General features: G+C 36.4%; 1 pseudogene; it reads left to right on the top strand.

Moving 5' to 3' along the window:
* Positions 1–1,886: 1,886 nt before the first annotated feature.
* On the top strand, positions 1,887–17,726 carry LOC109091820 (annotated as a pseudogene).
* The last annotated feature ends 218 nt before the right edge of the window (positions 17,727–17,944 follow it).

Genomic DNA, 17,944 nt, shown 5'->3' on the forward strand with positions numbered 1-17,944 from the left:
ACTCCCTGGATGCAGGTGTCCTCATGGCCAATCATCATACTTGTTTGTGCCAACCTTAACATATTCTTGGAAGTCACCCAAAGTTCACCAGTTCACTCTAGTTCATTGGCGCTGCCCAATGGAAACTACCATACTTGACCAGTAGGGGGTACCTGAGATTGAGACATCCAATATTGAAACAATCAACATATTGATCAGTATATTGATTATGGTTATAGCCATACCTCATATTTTTGAATAAAATATCACAACAGTATATTGATTATGGTTATAGCCATACCTCATATTTTTGAATAAAATATCACAACACATTCCCCACTTTGAGACTTTACCAAGTCTCACATGGATAGAACTTTGTGCCCTGTTTGTGTGCAGCACACACGAAGCGCAAGCACGACAACAGAGGTTGCGGTACGGTTCTTGGTTTGTGTCCGTTCTCGAACCGTTCTGTGTATTTCCACCTTAAAAAAAAGTTGTTCCAGGCCAGAACTGATTTCTTTCATATTTATCGACTAGTATGCAGAAAACTACGTCAGTATATCATCATAAACACAGCCGTTTTTGTCTTAATTTAATGTAAACTGATGAGAAAGAAAGCTCACATGTACAGTATTTTTGAATCGGTGTGCATTCTGTGTTTAAGAGACAGCAGCCTAATAAACGCGCTGCCTGTAATTAATGTTAATCAAAGAACCAAAAGAAAATCATTCACTAATCTTGACTGAATATATTTAATAACTTTAATTGATTAATCTAGATTTTATTTATGAAAAGAAAACTATACAGTGATTTTAAACTTTTAATTACAGTTTCTGTACCTGAAATTTTGTTCGGTTGTATTTATTTATGATATTGCTAATTGATTTGTTTGTTCCTATCTTATAAGTGACTATTTACTTGTCTTTAACACTTTAATATTTGAAATTTATATTAATTTAATTGTTTTTGCTGTCGTATTTTTTTTTTAAAGCATAGGCATAATTCCTCTTGTAGTGTTCTGTCGGCTGTTGATTTTTGCTCATGTTATTCAGATGCAATAGAATGGTTTGTAAAAAGACAGAATGTTTGACATCTAAATGTTTGACATCATTTTTTTATAATGGATTTCTTTTTTATCTTATTGGAATCGAAACTAGGAATCAATAAGAATCGGAATCGATAAGCAGAATCAGAATCAGAATCGATAAAATTCAAACGATACTCAACCCTATTCCTAACTCATGTTTATTCAGTCTGAAGCCTGAAAAAGTTTATTGATCAGTATTAGAATGTGTAATACAGTGCTGCAGTCATGACGTCAAAACCCAGAAGAATAACTTGCCATGCTGGCTTCTAAAATATGTGTAAAACAAGGTCTGTGGTAAGCATAACTTGACGATACTTGGACATTTTGTTGTATAGCATAAATGCACACACTGACACCCCGAACATTCTTATATAAAAACATATGTATTAAAAAATAAACACTGCTTCAAAATTCACGTCTGCAGTATTTGTGTGTGTAATTTAATTTTTAGAGCAAAACATCGAAGTATTGTTAATTTATGTTTATCATATAACCTTGTTTTATTCATATTTTGAAAATACTAAAATCCCATAGGAAAATCTCAAGGGAACAAAAACGGTAACAAAAAATAAATTGTAAATGGCAGTTATGAAATCTCATTCTAATTGCAAACATTTTCTTTTCACAGGAATTTTGAATCTTTTAAGTCATGGCACTCACAGGAAAACTTCAAGTACAGTATTTTAAGTAAAGGCTCTCGCAGAAAATCTTAAGCATTACTAGAGTCACACAAGCTGTGTGTCATTCCTATAAGGAGATCATCCATAACTGCTCAGAAGACATCTTACTGATCAAGTTGATATGTGGAGATTATTTGTGGATGCTTAGAAGACATCTTACTGATTGTCCCAGACCTTCCAAATATGTTGTTTGCTGGTACTTCACTGAAGAAAGTGGATGCACACATCATGAAGGCAAATGTACCTATGCTAGGAGCTCAGAGGAAGCAGTGCTGTGGAACATCATAAAAACCTGACAATTCCTAAGCTTGTGAAAGTCGTAAAACAAAAGCAAAGGACACTACAATCAAAGTCTCAAGAAAAAAGAGGACAGTTTGACTGCACATTCTGCCACGTCCACTTCCCGACAGATGAGGAACTGATGAACCACTGTTTCACTGTGAAGCACAGGAGACTGATCTTTGAAGATACCTCTCAGACTTGGAAGTACAGAGATCCACCACCAACATACAAGGACCTGAAATTGTGTGAAAGGTATTTAAATGAATTGTGAGATGTTTGCTTGTATCCACGTAAGTTAAAGCAGCCTAAAACATTCTCCCATAGTCCCCTGATATGCGAGTATGGTGATGATTGCCCAGAGGCACACAGTCAAGAGGAACTTTGTGAATGGCAAAAAGAGAATCAAGGCTTCAAGAAAAAGAGCCAGAGATGCAGCCGAGATGGGTCTACTGTCCTATCAGGACAATCTTTTTGGAGGGATACAGACACAGCAACGACAAGAAAATGATTGTAAGTGGGCCGTTCAGTTATAAACAAAGTATAATGTCATGAGTGTGTAACGCTGTTGGACAGTATCATAAATGTTGACAGAAGTACCTCTGACCTTTGATACTTTACATTGCTGCTTGCATTTAATTTGTACCTTGTGTTATATGTGCTAACATATACATTTTATTGACTCATGCTAACTTTTTTATTATATTTACAACCAAAGCGTTATTATAATCGTACATTTTTAAAATTGCTTTTTACAATATCATAAACATTGATTGAATCAATATTCCTGCAGGTCAGCGACACCCTTCCTGATGTTTCTATCAGCTGTGACCCAGATATAGACAGTGTGTATGTAAGGAAAAAGGGAATACAGTGTACATGGAATTTTACCATTAAGTCCAAGGTTTGTTCATTAACATGTACACCAAATATAAAGTTTGTCTTTAATTTCCTAATTAATAGGTAAAAAAAGACTGTCATTGGTACTTCTGACCGGGTTAGTTACAAAAGATTAGGGCTAGGCGATATGGCAAAAAATTTAAATCTCAATTTTTTTCGGAATGTTTGACCAATTCTCGATTTTTTACTATTTTTTAACTAGTCAACTTGAAAATGTAACTACAACATGATTCTAGTAACTTGTTTCTTTATTAACCCTCTAGTTTAAGAAAATTCTATTCCAAGTGCAGCACGCATGAAATTGTCAACATGATGTAAATGTTTAAACAAATCACTTATTAAATATCTTTGCAGAAAAGATGCATGAACCACATCTTGTACAAACTCGTCTTATACATATTATATGTTCAGAAATAATACAAGGAAAATGTTTTTAAAAAAATCTCAAAAGTCAAGGTAATTCAAATTCCAAATGACTAAAAGTATAACACCAGTAGACTTTTATTAACTATAAATGTCAGGGAATGCACGACATTGGATTTTTTTGCAGATATCTGATATGCTGATATTTTTCAACTCATTTTGGCCGATATCAATACCGATACCCAATATATTTCCTTTTGTTTGGAAACAACACCAAGTCTCTCCTGTGCAGAAATTATAAGCAAAATATTTTTCATTTTGGTTAGTTTTTAACGAACTTATTTGTTAGAATTAAATTAACAATAATGAAGGTTTTTGACAGTACATTGAAGCTTTGAAAATAACTATAAATAAAAGAAGGTTTTTTGACAGCATTTTTTCCCCCAGAAAGATGCAGTTAACCCTAACATTTTTATTTTAAGATTTAACATTTGTAGATGGTTTAAAGCAAAAGAGTTGTAAAAAGTAAATTTGTTTAAAAAAAATTAAATAATAAATCTGTATATACAAAATTATTTAATTTAAGTGTCATGTTTGTAATTTTTTATGTGATTTTTTATTTCATGTAAGCTATAGCTTCTGACCTTTTCATTATTTTATGACATCAATTACTGCTTTATTTAATCAGAAACACAGCCTAAATGTTATTTGTAGGCTATTTTACTTTTAATTTAATTAGAAGTAGGCTAACAGTGCCCCCTACAGATTACATTTCCTTACTGAGTTGGCATTAGGACCTGGGGGAAGCTGCTGCTGCCACTGCACTTGCTATTTCTGTTGACTCTATAACACACCAAACATTCTGTACATGCTTTCACAGATTAAATGCAGCAATCCAAAACAGTCTATCTAATCATCATTCAGACAAAACTTTGCTTCACGAATGAGCCACACTGTTGACGCGATCTAATCACTAGCACACCCTGGGCACATGTGAGTTATTAACATATTCCTTTAATCGGCAAGACATATCGGCAGGGCTCCGAACAAAAAAATCGAGTAAGGGGCCTTTGGCTCCTATAAGAAAAAAAAACTTAGGTGCCAAATAATTTTTTTAGGTGCAACAGAATAAACGTGCTTTATTTATATATATTATATATATATATATATATATATATATATATATATATATAAAGTATAGTATAGTACAAAAAAATTACTAGCCAATGGCGAAAGCACAAAGCTTTTTGCGATTACTTGACGGCAAGTGCACTTCAAATAATAAAGTTCACGCATTAACAGAGCACAGCACAGACTAAGATCTTGTTAAGAAGTGGCCATATTAGTAATGATTATAAACGAGAATTGTTAATGATATTGCCAATATCCACACAGCTGACAGCTTTACCTGTTTGTTGTTTGTTCAAGTTGTGCACGAAATACACGCTGCTCAACTGAGGTGTGTTTATCAGGTGTGTGTCAGCACTGCTGCGCGGCAGAGTCTGAGATGAGGAATATTTGAAACTCTTTTTTCCACTAAATCTTTGATGCGCATCATCTCAGTTTAATACGTGAACATAGCAAATTATGCGACTGCAAAAACAATCAAAAAAAAGGCATTACATGCAAATTTTTAAGTTATAACATGGAAATACATAGGCCTAGTCGCCAGTGGCGACCTCGGCAAAAACTACACTCACAATTTAATATTTTTTGGTCGCAAATGCAACCATTTAAGTCACAGTTTGGAGCCCTGTATTGGCATATTTTTTTTATATTAGGCAGATGCCGATATGTACATTTAAAGCCATTTTCGTCCGATTCCAATATCAATCCGATAATATCATGCATCCCTAATAAAATTTTCTGTAAAAACAATGAACAGCAGCTTTCAGCCTGTCACCATAATGCAAACATGAAATATCAGACATACAGAAGTAGTTCTTTATAGGTATTTTTATTCGATTGTGATGCTTTTCCATTGTTTTTTTTTTTTTTTTTTTAAACATTGACGTGTTTGACTGTTGCGCTCATGATTCTTGCAGCATCTCTTGCATGAAACGGCAGTCTAAAAAACACGTCACTCAAGTTAAAATAGGTTCAACTCCCATCTTCTTGCATTTTTTTTCCTATTCCACTGCCCGCGTCACATCTTTGTCAACACAAAAGCACATTCTGTGTGAGTGGCACCTCGTGATATGAGCACGTTACACGTGAGCGGTTAATTAAGTGTGCCAACATGCAGTTTTATCATTCTTTCTCTTTACTGTTATGATTGGCATATTGTCAAATTTTCTAATTGTAACATTTGATAAAGTTTCTATTCAAAATTGCGAGTCCTCAATTTCTAAAAAACTAAAATCGTGGCAAACCATTACATTCGATTTAATCTATAAAATCTGAAAAATCGCCCAACCTTACAATAGAGTAGTAACCAGCTACTAATGATACTACTTCATTTGCTCTTATTGTAAGAATTATGGGGTTCAGCTCATAATTTTGATAACAAACTTTAAGAAAGTCCTTATCCTTATGTCCACAAGTAAGATAAGAAAAAAAGAAATCAAGGTATATTTGCAGAATTTAACAAGCTCTTGTCAAAATTGTTAGTAACTTTTTATTACCAAGTGGCTATGTTGTGTATATGGTGCAGTTTTTGAGATCTGTAATCTGCCAAGCACCTATGTCATTTTTTTCAGTAGTGTAGGATAGCCACTGCAATGACATTCATTTGCACTTCCAAACTGACTTAAATCTCCCCAGGAACCTCTAGACGTTATTGCTTTATTCAAACGGGAACTGGGGGCAAAATTCAGCCTCGGCAAAGACCCTGATGAGGAACAGTCATATTCTAGGAGCGATTGGTTTACTAAACAGAAACCAAACAGGTGACTGAATATTTCATACGAAAGCCAGCAAGAAACCAAATGGCATGCTTTTTTAGTAATACTTATTAATTCATTAATTGAACTGCCAAGTAAATTATTTCCGCCTGAATTGTTGTCATTTGTTTCTGCAGAGTATGAAATCCCAGTGTCCTTCAAATCTGACCAACCAGGCAAGTATGAGGAGTGGGTAGTGTTTGACTTCAACACGAGACCCGTACTACGACAAAAAATCAAGGTCAGAGTTGGAGAGGATGAGTGTAATGGAACACCAGTCACATGTCCAGCACCTGAGGTTCCCCTAGAAAAACGAGAGTCTGCCAGGAAACTTGAGCCCTGGAATGAGGAAAGCTTGGAAATTATTCCTTTTTTTGAAAGAGAAGAGGCAGAAAGAGAGCTGATAAACAGATACAAGCTCATCACGATTGAGCAGATGACCAGTGTAATTAACCGTGACAATTACAAACACAGCATGCACAATTTTTTATATCAGGAGGAAAAAGTAGAAGGTGAACTGCTTACCAGGTGTGTATAAATATGTAAATATATTTGGCAGTTTCAATTTATGACAAAATTCTAATTCACAAACTGTACTCTCTCTGTCCAGGCTGAATATACGAGCCACTGTGCAGTTGAAAAATCAACTGTATGATGTCAGGTTTGGAATGAAATGGGCTTATCCAGGAACGCTTTTTGCTGCTGTGCCTCTGTCTCATCGCCTGACTCCTGATGCTCCTCATGGTTTCATAGTGAAAAGACATGCTATCAGATCTCTTGTTCATGTTGTGCAAAACAATGATTATATTGGGCCTATTTATGAGGTTGTTTTTTTGAAGGATGCTGCCAATGAGACACAAGTAGTATTGCAGCTTTCCAAACAGTGCTGCACTGATTTGAACCTGCAGAATGGACAGAAATGTGAGATGGAAGTCCAGTTCCAGCTAAATCGTCTCTGGTTCTGCGAGTTGCACAAGGCTATTGATGATCTCCCTGACTTAGACAAAGTCTTGCCTGATCTGAAAAAACAGCAACTTCTGTATTTCTTCTCAGTCAGATACAGGAGAGTTAAATGACAAACAGCAAGCAGCAATGGACTTTGTCCTTGGTGTAACAGACAACAGAAGCAGCATCCCGCCTTTGTTGATTTATGGACCTTTTGGAACAGGGAAAACTCGAAACCCTTGCAAAGATGACCCAGGCTCTTGTGCAGAACCACAGAACAAAATCCTGATTTGCACACACACCAACAGGTAAGGCATCACAATGCAGTGGCACTTCAGAGTACTACTCCACAGAAGAAGGTCATCCTTCTGAAACTACCAGCACAGCAAAACATGAATTTCCATGCTGGTTAATCCTTGTTGTTTCTGACCTAGCCCAGTTAAAAAGTGTTATGGCGACACATGCACACCAACATCCAAAATACCTACTGGTCACTTTATCAGGGAAATGGCATTTTTTTTAATTGCATTTTTCTAGCTCAAACAGTAAAGCATGGTGCAATTAAGGGCAAGCTCATGGAATTGGTTTCCAGGGAATGCATAAACTGATAAAGTACATACCTTGAGGGCAGCATCATTTTGGAACAAGTGTGCCTGAAAATTTAATTGTTCAATACAGTCAATGTAAGCTACAGTTTTTTTTTTTCTTTTTCTTGACACAGTTCTGCTGATCTTTATGTAAAAGCTCATTTTCATGAACATGCAGTTGTTTGTAATGAAGCCAAACCTTTGAGAATCAAGGCAAAGGAAAGCAATCCCAGATCCACTGACCCCATCACTCTACAGTACTGCCATTTATCCAGATACAGCAATCATTTTGAGTTTCCTGATAAAGCTGTTTTAGATTCCACAAGAATCATCATAACAACAACTGCTCTGGCTCGTTTCTTCCATGACATGAAGCTCCCTGAAAACTACTTCAGCCACATTCTGATTGATGAAGCTTCTCAGATGTTGGAGTGTGAGGCTCTTATGGCACTGGGCTTAGCAGGTAAAAATACACGTGTTGTTTTAGCAGGAGATCACATGCAGATGGGACCCAGAGCTCTTCTCTGTGAAACAAGACAAATGCTCAGAACATACCCTGCTCAATCGCCTCTTCTATTACTACCAAGCTGAAAACAGTGACATCGCCAAACAAAGCCGAATCATTTTCAATGAAAACTTCCGTTCCACAAAGGACATTGTGGATTTTGTATCAACACATTTTTATGTGGGAAAGAGTGATGTGATCAAGGCTAGAGGAGGTGTGCCTCCTCATCCACACCAACATGCCTTGCAGTTCCATCATGTAAGAGGAGAATGCTGTTTGGACCCAACAAGCATGTCCTGGTTCAATCCAGAACAAATTCTAAGCGTTATTGACATTGTGCAAGGAATAATGGAGGAATGGCCTCAAGAGTGGGGGTGATAAAGATCCAGAATCAGTCTGTGTCCTTTCTCAAGGCAGACAGGTATAAAACCATTATGCTTTTATTAATGGCATCCTGCTATTGTATCAAATTCATTTAAGTGTGTTTATACCAGATGCTTTTGCCTCTTTTGTGTTTCAGGTGTTGGAAATCAGGCAAAAGACTGCGTCAGCTTAGACTGCCCCGTTTCACTGTGGAGAATGCAGAAAATGTGCAAGGTAAAGATGATGCTTTACTCAAATGTAATACTATGCCATGATTATGTTCAAACACACTAGTATAGATGCATGTGATTTACAGAGCCTTTTCAAATATTTTTCAGGAAAACAGTTCAGAGTAATAGTGATTTCCACTGTGAACACCAAGGACAGCTTATTGGAGATGGACCGGACCTATCTTGAGTTTTTCAATGACATGCGGGTGCTGAACACAGTTATGACAAGAGCCCAATCTCAAATATTTGTTGTTGGAGATGCAGCTGCCCTTTCTTGCCATCAATTCGGTACATGCTGGAGACTATGGAGGTCATACATAGAGGATTGCGTCAACAAGGAAAGTGCCCCCGACTTTACTTTGGATTCTTTGAAACAAGATCTCCTTGAGATAGCTCAGCTCTGCAGAAGTGAGGATGAAGACAGCAGCGATAGTGAATCAACTACATCTGAAATACCAGACATAGAAGACCCAATACTTCAAGAGCTTCTTGATGAGAGCAAAAGACATCAATGTTGCATTAACAGAGGAAGGCTTATTTCCAGTTTTTTTCAAAATGAGCAAGTTGTCAGTAGTGTGTGAACAACCAAATTAGAGAAGTAGATGAAGAGCAGTCATTAACTAACTCTACCATACACAAACACTGTGAGCTGGTCAAAGAGTTTTATGACCGTGGCTATGCAAGACCACTTGATGAGCCCACTCAGAGAATTGATATCAAGGGTAGAAAGAATATCGGAGAGGCATTCCATGGAGATAAAGTAACAGTAGAGATCCTGAATAAGATATCAGATCCTCCTATGGGAAAAATAATCAATGTCCTTGAAAGTGCAGATTCTGTCAAAGAATTTGTCTGCACCATTGAAAGATATGACAATCAAGTGATGACACCTATCAACAAATGTATATCCAAAATCTACACCCCATTTTCAAAGGACAAACCAGACCACATTGCTGTAAGAAATCCTGAGAACCACAAAGTAAAGTGTTTCATCAAAATAAATGAAGAAGCACGTAGAAAATATCTCTTCGTTGTCAGAGTCCTAAGGTGGAGAAAGGCTGGCAGCTTTCCAATGGGGACAGTTGTGGAAGTGTTTCCCAAAATCACAACATTAGATAATGGACTGAATATACTCAACATAGAGTATCAGTTGAGGAGAACACTTTCTTCATCTTTGCGAAGTCAGATGCAAGACATTCAAGGTCTCAATTTATTTGATAAGGGACGAAAAGATTTTCGCATGCTCCCAACATTCACCATTGATCCTGCTGATTCAAAAGACCTTGATGATGCAATCAGTGTACGGGATTTAGGTGAGTGCTATGAAATAGGAGTTCACATTTCAGATGTTGCCAGCTTTGTGGCTAAAGACAGTGAACTGGACAAATATGCAAGACAGCAGTGTACTACATTCTATCCCAGTGGGAAGGAGCCTATACACATGTTCCCTAAAGAACTGAGTACCAATTTCTTCAGTTTAATCCCTAATCATGACAGACGAGCCATCTCCTTGATAATTCTAGTAGATACTAAGACACACTGCATAAAGAAAAGATCCTTTTGGAAGTCTGTCATTTGCACCAAGAAGAGATTTTCCTATGATGAAACTGAGGACATCCTTGAAAACAATCATCATTATTCTGACCCCCTTGAAACCTGCCTTGTGAATGCATGGACCTTTGCTGAGGTCCATAGGAGATTGAGAAAACAGGAAGACTGGTGCTACAAACCGCCAGATGAAGACGTGACTCTGGGAAGAAGGCGATCTCACCTAATGGTGGAAGAGTTGATGATCATGTTTAACCACACAGTTGCTGAACGCCTTCTGTTTGATGAAACAACAAAGAGCATAACTCCCCTGAGATGCCAGGACAGGCCAAAAAGTGAAAAGCTTGCTGACCTTTTTGACAAAAAATGCCTCCTTGATCCCACTTTCTCTTCACTTCTCAAGTCGGGTTCATGAGTGTGAACATGCGTCTCATGAACTGAATAACCAAGGTTTGATCCACCACAGAAACATGCCAAACCCTCAGGCTGACATTTTTGATTCTGAAACCTTCCCCATTTTAAAATCTGTTTTGAAATGCTTGAAGACAGCAGTAGAGCAGAAAAATATCTACAAAATAATTGACTTTGTTGCAACTGATGAGATTCACCCCCAACTTCTCCCTTTTGCTATTGCATTTAGGAGACTGTTCCACAAAGCATGCATTCTGCGCTCAAACTCCACACATGTCTCAAGAACTGGGCACTATGATTTAGATCTTGACAGCTATACATGGGCCTCATCTCCAATCCGTCGATATATAGACATCATTGTGCAGCGCCTTCTTCATTCTGTACATGACAACACAAATGTTAGGTACACAGCTCATGACATTGACCGATCTTGTATGGAATTTTCCAGGAAAAATGACCAACAGTCAGCATATGAGAGGAAATCTAATGCTTTACATTTTGCATTACAACTGTCGACCCAAAGTGAAAGGAAAGTGGCATACATTGTGGAACTCAATGCATCAGGGGCAAACTTCAAATTATCCTTCCCCACTTAACAGAACCTCTTTATCAGAAAACTTAGACATTATGTACAGGGATCTTCAGTTGGCAGATCAACCACAGTTTGATGAAACCAACAACTGCATGATCTTGAAATGGGTGCGAAGGTTATATTCGTTCTCCAATCCTCACATCCTTACTGAAGTGAATCAACAAAATCCAAACTCAGTCATGGCCTATGTATCTACAAAGACCTGGAAATGCCTAGCAGCTGCTCTTAGAGAGGAAAACTGGGACAGATTGTTTCCCCTGATTGAGGAGCTTGATGTCTCAAGAATCCATACAAGACAATTCCATGAAAGACTGAGAAATGATACACGTTCAGAAAAATCTGATCTCATGCATGCTGAGCATTATGCTGAACTGTCGATGAGAATAAAGCAAGGTGAGGCAGTCGAGGTACAGCTAGGTACAGCCATGGCACGGGGACTAATGACACCAGCAATTCAGCTGTTTGTTGTGCATCCAAAATTTGAGATTTGTTTGGAGCATGTGAAAGATCCAATAATGTGTTTTTCAAAATATGCTTTCCACTCATCACGGAATTCATACAATTCATACATGGATTATCAGGCAATATGGAAACCCATGTGTGAAATGGAGTCAGCCTCCAATGCTGTTGCTGAAAATGAGAGCATTCTTATTGAAGATGCAGCCTTAAAATGGGAAAGCTCTTGTGAAAAGAAGCCTCAGGGTTTTTTTTTCTCCTCCCACTTGACAAAAAATCTCAGTGGTCAATTGAATGTGACCTTAAAAACAGCTTCCTCTGCATTCGAACTAAGATTCAGCAAAGTCAGTGTAGCCCCTTTCTGGAATACTCTCAGTGCACAGCCCTCATGGATATTCCAACTATCACTTGGGTGGCCCATGGCATAATTACAAAAGTTGAAGAAACAGAATCCAACGAACCAAAGAATTTGAGAATTTATTTTCTGATTAACCACCTGCCTATGACAAAAATTCCAGAAGTGATATTTGGTGGGAGGACCAGATTTACTCTGGAGCTGATTCCAAAGCTTCTGCCAGATGTGTAAGACTACAAATTAAAGATACTATAGCACACTAAATGTGTATATATGTATCCTTTATTAACTATATATTTGTTTTATTTCTTTTGCAGGCGCAAAGAAAATGCAATTAGTAGTCTCACCAAAGCTAACCAGCTTGTAAAAACTATAGCCATTGGTGGAAGAATCAACTCTGAAGGAGGTACTAAAGATTGACTGCCTCCTTATAACATTTTGCACATCTGTATTTCAAACTCTACTGTCAGACAGTCAGAAGAACTAGTGATTCTCTAGCCATGTTTATTTTTTTTAAATGATCTCTTCAAATGTAGTTTAACTAAATTTACACTAAATCTCCTCAAAGGAACTAAATTTTTGAAGCAGATGCCAGCCAGATTTGAGATTGATGGTTATCTCTCTTCTGGGTTTTCCAATCTAAACAACAGTCAGCGTAAAGCTATAAGAGAGGCACTGGCCAACAAGCAATTCACTCTTATCGGCCCACCAGGTGAGAGATATTTTCTGACTTTCTTTGGTATCAAAAAGGTCATTGTGCTTGATTTTCAGTCCTTTCGTTTCAAATGACTGTTGTGCATTTTCACAGGCACAGGAAAAACTGTTGTTGGTGTCCATATTGTGTACTGGTTGTTCAAGATTATTCAAAAACGTTCACAGAAGAAGAGAGCTGTTCTTTACTGCGGGCCTTCAAATAAATCTGTGGATGTCATAGCAGGTACATTTTGCAAACCATATTTGCATACTTTTCTTATGCTCTATTAAAGCATTTTAGCAGCTCTGTAAAAATGTTTTAGGCTTTTTGTGTTTCTTTTTTGCTTTGCATTTTAAGAATGGAATACTTGCCTAATGTTTAGTTTTGTTTTTAGAAAACAAGTGAAACAATGCATTATACAACAACAAAAACAAAAAAAATTCTGAAGTATTCTCCATTATTGTCACATAACCTTATCACAATTGCATGTATAATTCAGTAAATGGCATGTCACAATAATATTTTATATACAGTACATATTTTTTTGGCAAAAGTAGAAGATTATTCAGATATTCAATACATGAGGAATTTTACATTTTGTATGCACAGTAAATATTGCAGAATTAGCAAGAATGTAGTAGTGTCTAGTATGTTATTCCATATAGCCAGTTATTATCTTCAGTATGACATTTAGTTATGTTCCGTAACAAAATTCAGGTTTAAATAGCATTACACATTACAGCACTTTAACTATTTATACAAATTTGTTACAGGTCATCTCCTAAAACTTCGAAATCAACTTAGACCTCTCAGAGTCTACAGTAATCAGATGGAGATGTTGGAATTTCCTTACCCAGGCTGCAATCTGAAGCTGTCACGCAATTCAAAAAGAGGTGAAAAACCCAACACAGAGCTCAGGTATTTCCCAAATACTGTCAATGTATCACTTATTTGAGTGTAGATCAGATTGAGTGCTAACTACGAATGTAGTGTGTATGCATGACATGTATTGTTGTCATTTTATTAGCTCCATTGCACTTCACCACCTGATTCGAAAAGATGGCAACCCATTCTCCACACAAATACTAGCTTTTGATATGAAAATTGGAAGAGGAGATGAACTCACTAATGAAGAAAAGAAATTGTAAGTATTGTTTGGACACAATTTCATGGAAATGAAAAGCTAATTTAAAGTTCACAAAAAGTTGCAAAATATTTTGTTTGTTGTTGTTGTTTTAAAGCTACAGAGAAACCCTCCAAAAGGCTCGGAAACATGAATTATTGCGGCATGATGTCATCTTGTGCACTTGCACAGCAGCCTCACAGCCTGCCTTAGCTGATGCCCTCGACTTCAAACAGATCATCATTGATGAATGTGCCATGGCAACTGAACCTGAAGCCTTCATTCCACTAGTGGCTCATAAGCCTGAGCAGGTAGTGTACAATTCCAAAACAATTTTCGTTTCAGACAAACACTTAAACCTGGACAGTAGCAGCATGGATTGATTGTTTAACACATAATAAAGGTTACTGGAGGCAGTAGCTTAACATTCACATCATTATAGGTACAACAAAAAGTCTTCTATTTAAATTATAATTGCATTGAGCACAACATGCATTACCGCTGAATCTACTTGTAGGTTCTTATCCTACTAATTTCATGTTCTAGATTGTTCTTCTGGGCGATCATATGCAGCTGCAACCCTGTAATCCACTGTGATGTGGTGGAGCGATTGGGAATGAGCAAATCACTTTTTGAACGTTACATGGAGAAAGCACTCTTGCTTGACACTCAGTACAGAATGGTAATAAATTATCACACTATAGCTTTACTACTGTATTTGTTTCTAAACATTTATGTCAGTTACTGTTCTTTTTACTGTTCTTTATATCATGGCAGCTGGTTTTTTTTTTTATGTAAACGTATAATTTTCAATCAGCAGTAGTATTTATTATCCAGTAAAATAAAACAATGATCTAAACAATTAAAACTGCAGTAGTTCTATTTGTATAGTTCAAAATTTATCAGTTAAATATCTTGTCTCTTACAGCAAGAAGACATTTGTGCATTTCCATCTAAGGAGTTCTATATAAAGGACAGTTTAAAAACTGGAACATCACCCAAACCGAGTCTCTTTCTTAGTAAATCAAGACAAACGTGCATTGTCTTTGGTCATGTTGAAGGAAAGGAGAAAAGTCTGGTGGTCCGGACTGAACGGGGGAATGAAAATTCAAAGGCAAATGTGGAAGAGGCAGAAGAAGTGGTAAGAGCACTTAAGTAGATGAATTAATATGTATTTTTGGGCTATAGTGTAAGTTAAAATGTATAGCCTATTATGTTACACACAAAAATCCTACATACATAGCATATCATTCCGATACTTAATTGAAGGATGTCTCTATTATCCATATACTGTACATCCATAGAGGTCTGCTAAGCCCCAAATATGCACCATAGAAGCGCTCCTGAATCTGATTATCACTAATGTGGTTATTTTCAAATACTGCTGCTATTACTTTTGTCTATCACTCAACGGTTTTTTAAATTTTCATAACAAAACGAGCTAGAAAAGCTAATTGGCGCCATCTCGCGATTCAGAACACTCACTGACTAGAAAACGGTCTAAGTGGAAGAACAGTCATTTTAACCTGACACCAAGGTTATTCATCTTTAAAACATGCGCCGAATAATGTAACAAATACTGTGTGAATTCTGTATTTTCACAAAACATTGATATTAATAAACTGACATACCAGTTAACCCCATCTGATGCAGAGAGTGTTAGATTTACGCTTATCTTCCAGCTCCTCATCGTTCAACTCAATGGCGCTGGGCGGCAAATATTGGCGGTTAAAGGTTTCCTAGGAGACAAGACTCCTCCCAGCAGAGCGCGCTCTTTCGTAACATTCAAATATCAATACGTTTTTTTTTCACGAATGGAAATTATTGGATATATTTATATAATAGAAAGTACCGTTTAATTTGAGAAATGTATATTAATTGTTACATGAATATATTACATGAATCGAAAGTAAGAGGTACTACGTGACCGCGCTGTCTTCACGAGCTAGAAAAAAATAATTTGTATTTTATTATTATTATTATTATTATTATTATTATTATTATTATTTTATGTGATAATTATAATAAACTTTCAACAGGTGCGGATCGCCATTCTTTTGACTCAGGCTGGGATAAACACAAAGGACATTGCCATTCTCACACCATATAATGCTCAAGTGGCAAGTATTAATGAGTTCCTGTTTGATAAGGGTATCCGTGATATCACAGTCAACACCATCATGAGGAGTCAAGGTAAAAACATTTTCACAAATGCCCTTTCACATCAGTGAGTCTACTAATAGCAGAGTGAACTTCATTAAGCATTAACTTGTTTACCAGAACCCATGACATTAAAACTAACCATTATTTACCTCTCTTTTAGAAATTAGAAAATACAATGAATGTATAAACATACAAAGGAAGTTTTTTAAGACACAACTAAAGACATTCAAGGCATTCGTACTTTCCAAGTTAGTTGAATGTTTTGAATGTTTATAATTTCTGATCTTTTCTCATTTGTTTCTTTGGCCACAGGAAGTGAATGGAAATATGTCATCATGTCAACTGTGCGCTCTTGTCCCGAATCTGAAATAGAAAAACAACCAACCAAATCCTGGATTATGAAACAACTTGGATTTATCACGGACCCTCACCAAGTGAACGTGGGCATTACCAGGGCACAAGAAGGCCTGTGCATCATCGGTTAGATACACCATCTAGGATATCATTTATCTTCACCTTTTTTTGTGTGTGTACAGTAAATGTGTTTTTTTTTAAATTAACTTATAATTAACAGGGTTAATAAAATGTTATTATAATAACACTAAACCTCCTTTTTTATGTGTATTTTATAATTATCAACAGTTTTCTGTTTGATGCTTGAATTACAGTGCCATATTTCTGCTATTTTGTCAGGTAATGAGAACTTGCTGCGGTGCAGTGTGTTGTGGAGAAGACTTCTGGATCATTATAAGGAGAAAGGATGTGTAGTGAATCCCGCCCGGAACATCCAGGTTCAAAAACCACCTAGAAGTCTGGGAACGAGGAGAACTGCTAGAAGATGATGTGCTTCATGCAGTTTTATTTTTGTAGCTGCATTTGTTTTATAGCTGTGTTAAATGTGCACTTATATACTCTACATTTAATCATTTATACATTACTTTGTGAATTTTTTTGTAAAATTGACACCAGAGAATATTGCATCATCAGATCTGTTGGATACTGGTGATATACATTCATATAATCATAAAATAACTATACTCTTGAATGGCACTTTAGTGTACATTAACTTTTAATTAAATATTAAATATCTTTCATTTTTTGAGTCTGTTTTAGTCTTGGAAATTAGATTGTATGTATTTTAATATCAGAATTTTGTGAAATTTCAAGTTTGCAAGTTTCAAGAAAAACATTTTTGCATTAAATTTGTTAAAACAAGTTAATTTTTTATATATAAATACAAAAAAGGACAAAGATAACGTGACATTTGTATTCACCTCAGTCTTCAAATCAGTTTTACCACAACAGCACCACTAGACTGTGACTATTGCAATGTTAATGTTTGACCACTTAGTGGTGCTGTGATAGCATACAAATTGCAATTAGTACCTGTGTATATGACATATTTTTAGATGTTGTTTGTATTCAGTTGTATTCTGTTGTGTCTATGAGTGTATAATTGTAATGCAAGAACATGCATAATTTGTTTACTGTGCAGCTCATTACATAATTTACACAACAGTCAATACAGGAGCTGCAGAATGTATTTGGACACTGAAGGCACAAATAAAAATATGACTGACTGGATCTGTATCTGCGTGTCTCAAATGCTCTTCTCTTCGCTAATGTCGCTGTTCAGCTCTCAATGTGTGTGAATCAGGTGGTTTTGAAGTAATTTAAAATCACAGGCATAAAGAATCACATAAACTAACACAATACTGACTGTCTTCATCTTCAACACTACATTCAAAACCAACACACTTCCATTGAATGTTTTGCTTGTGTTTGTGCTTCTTTTTGCTTTG

The sequence above is a fragment of the Cyprinus carpio genome, chromosome B6, assembly GCF_018340385.1.
Source record: "Cyprinus carpio isolate SPL01 chromosome B6, ASM1834038v1, whole genome shotgun sequence".
NCBI classification, from domain to species: domain Eukaryota; kingdom Metazoa; phylum Chordata; class Actinopteri; order Cypriniformes; family Cyprinidae; genus Cyprinus; species Cyprinus carpio.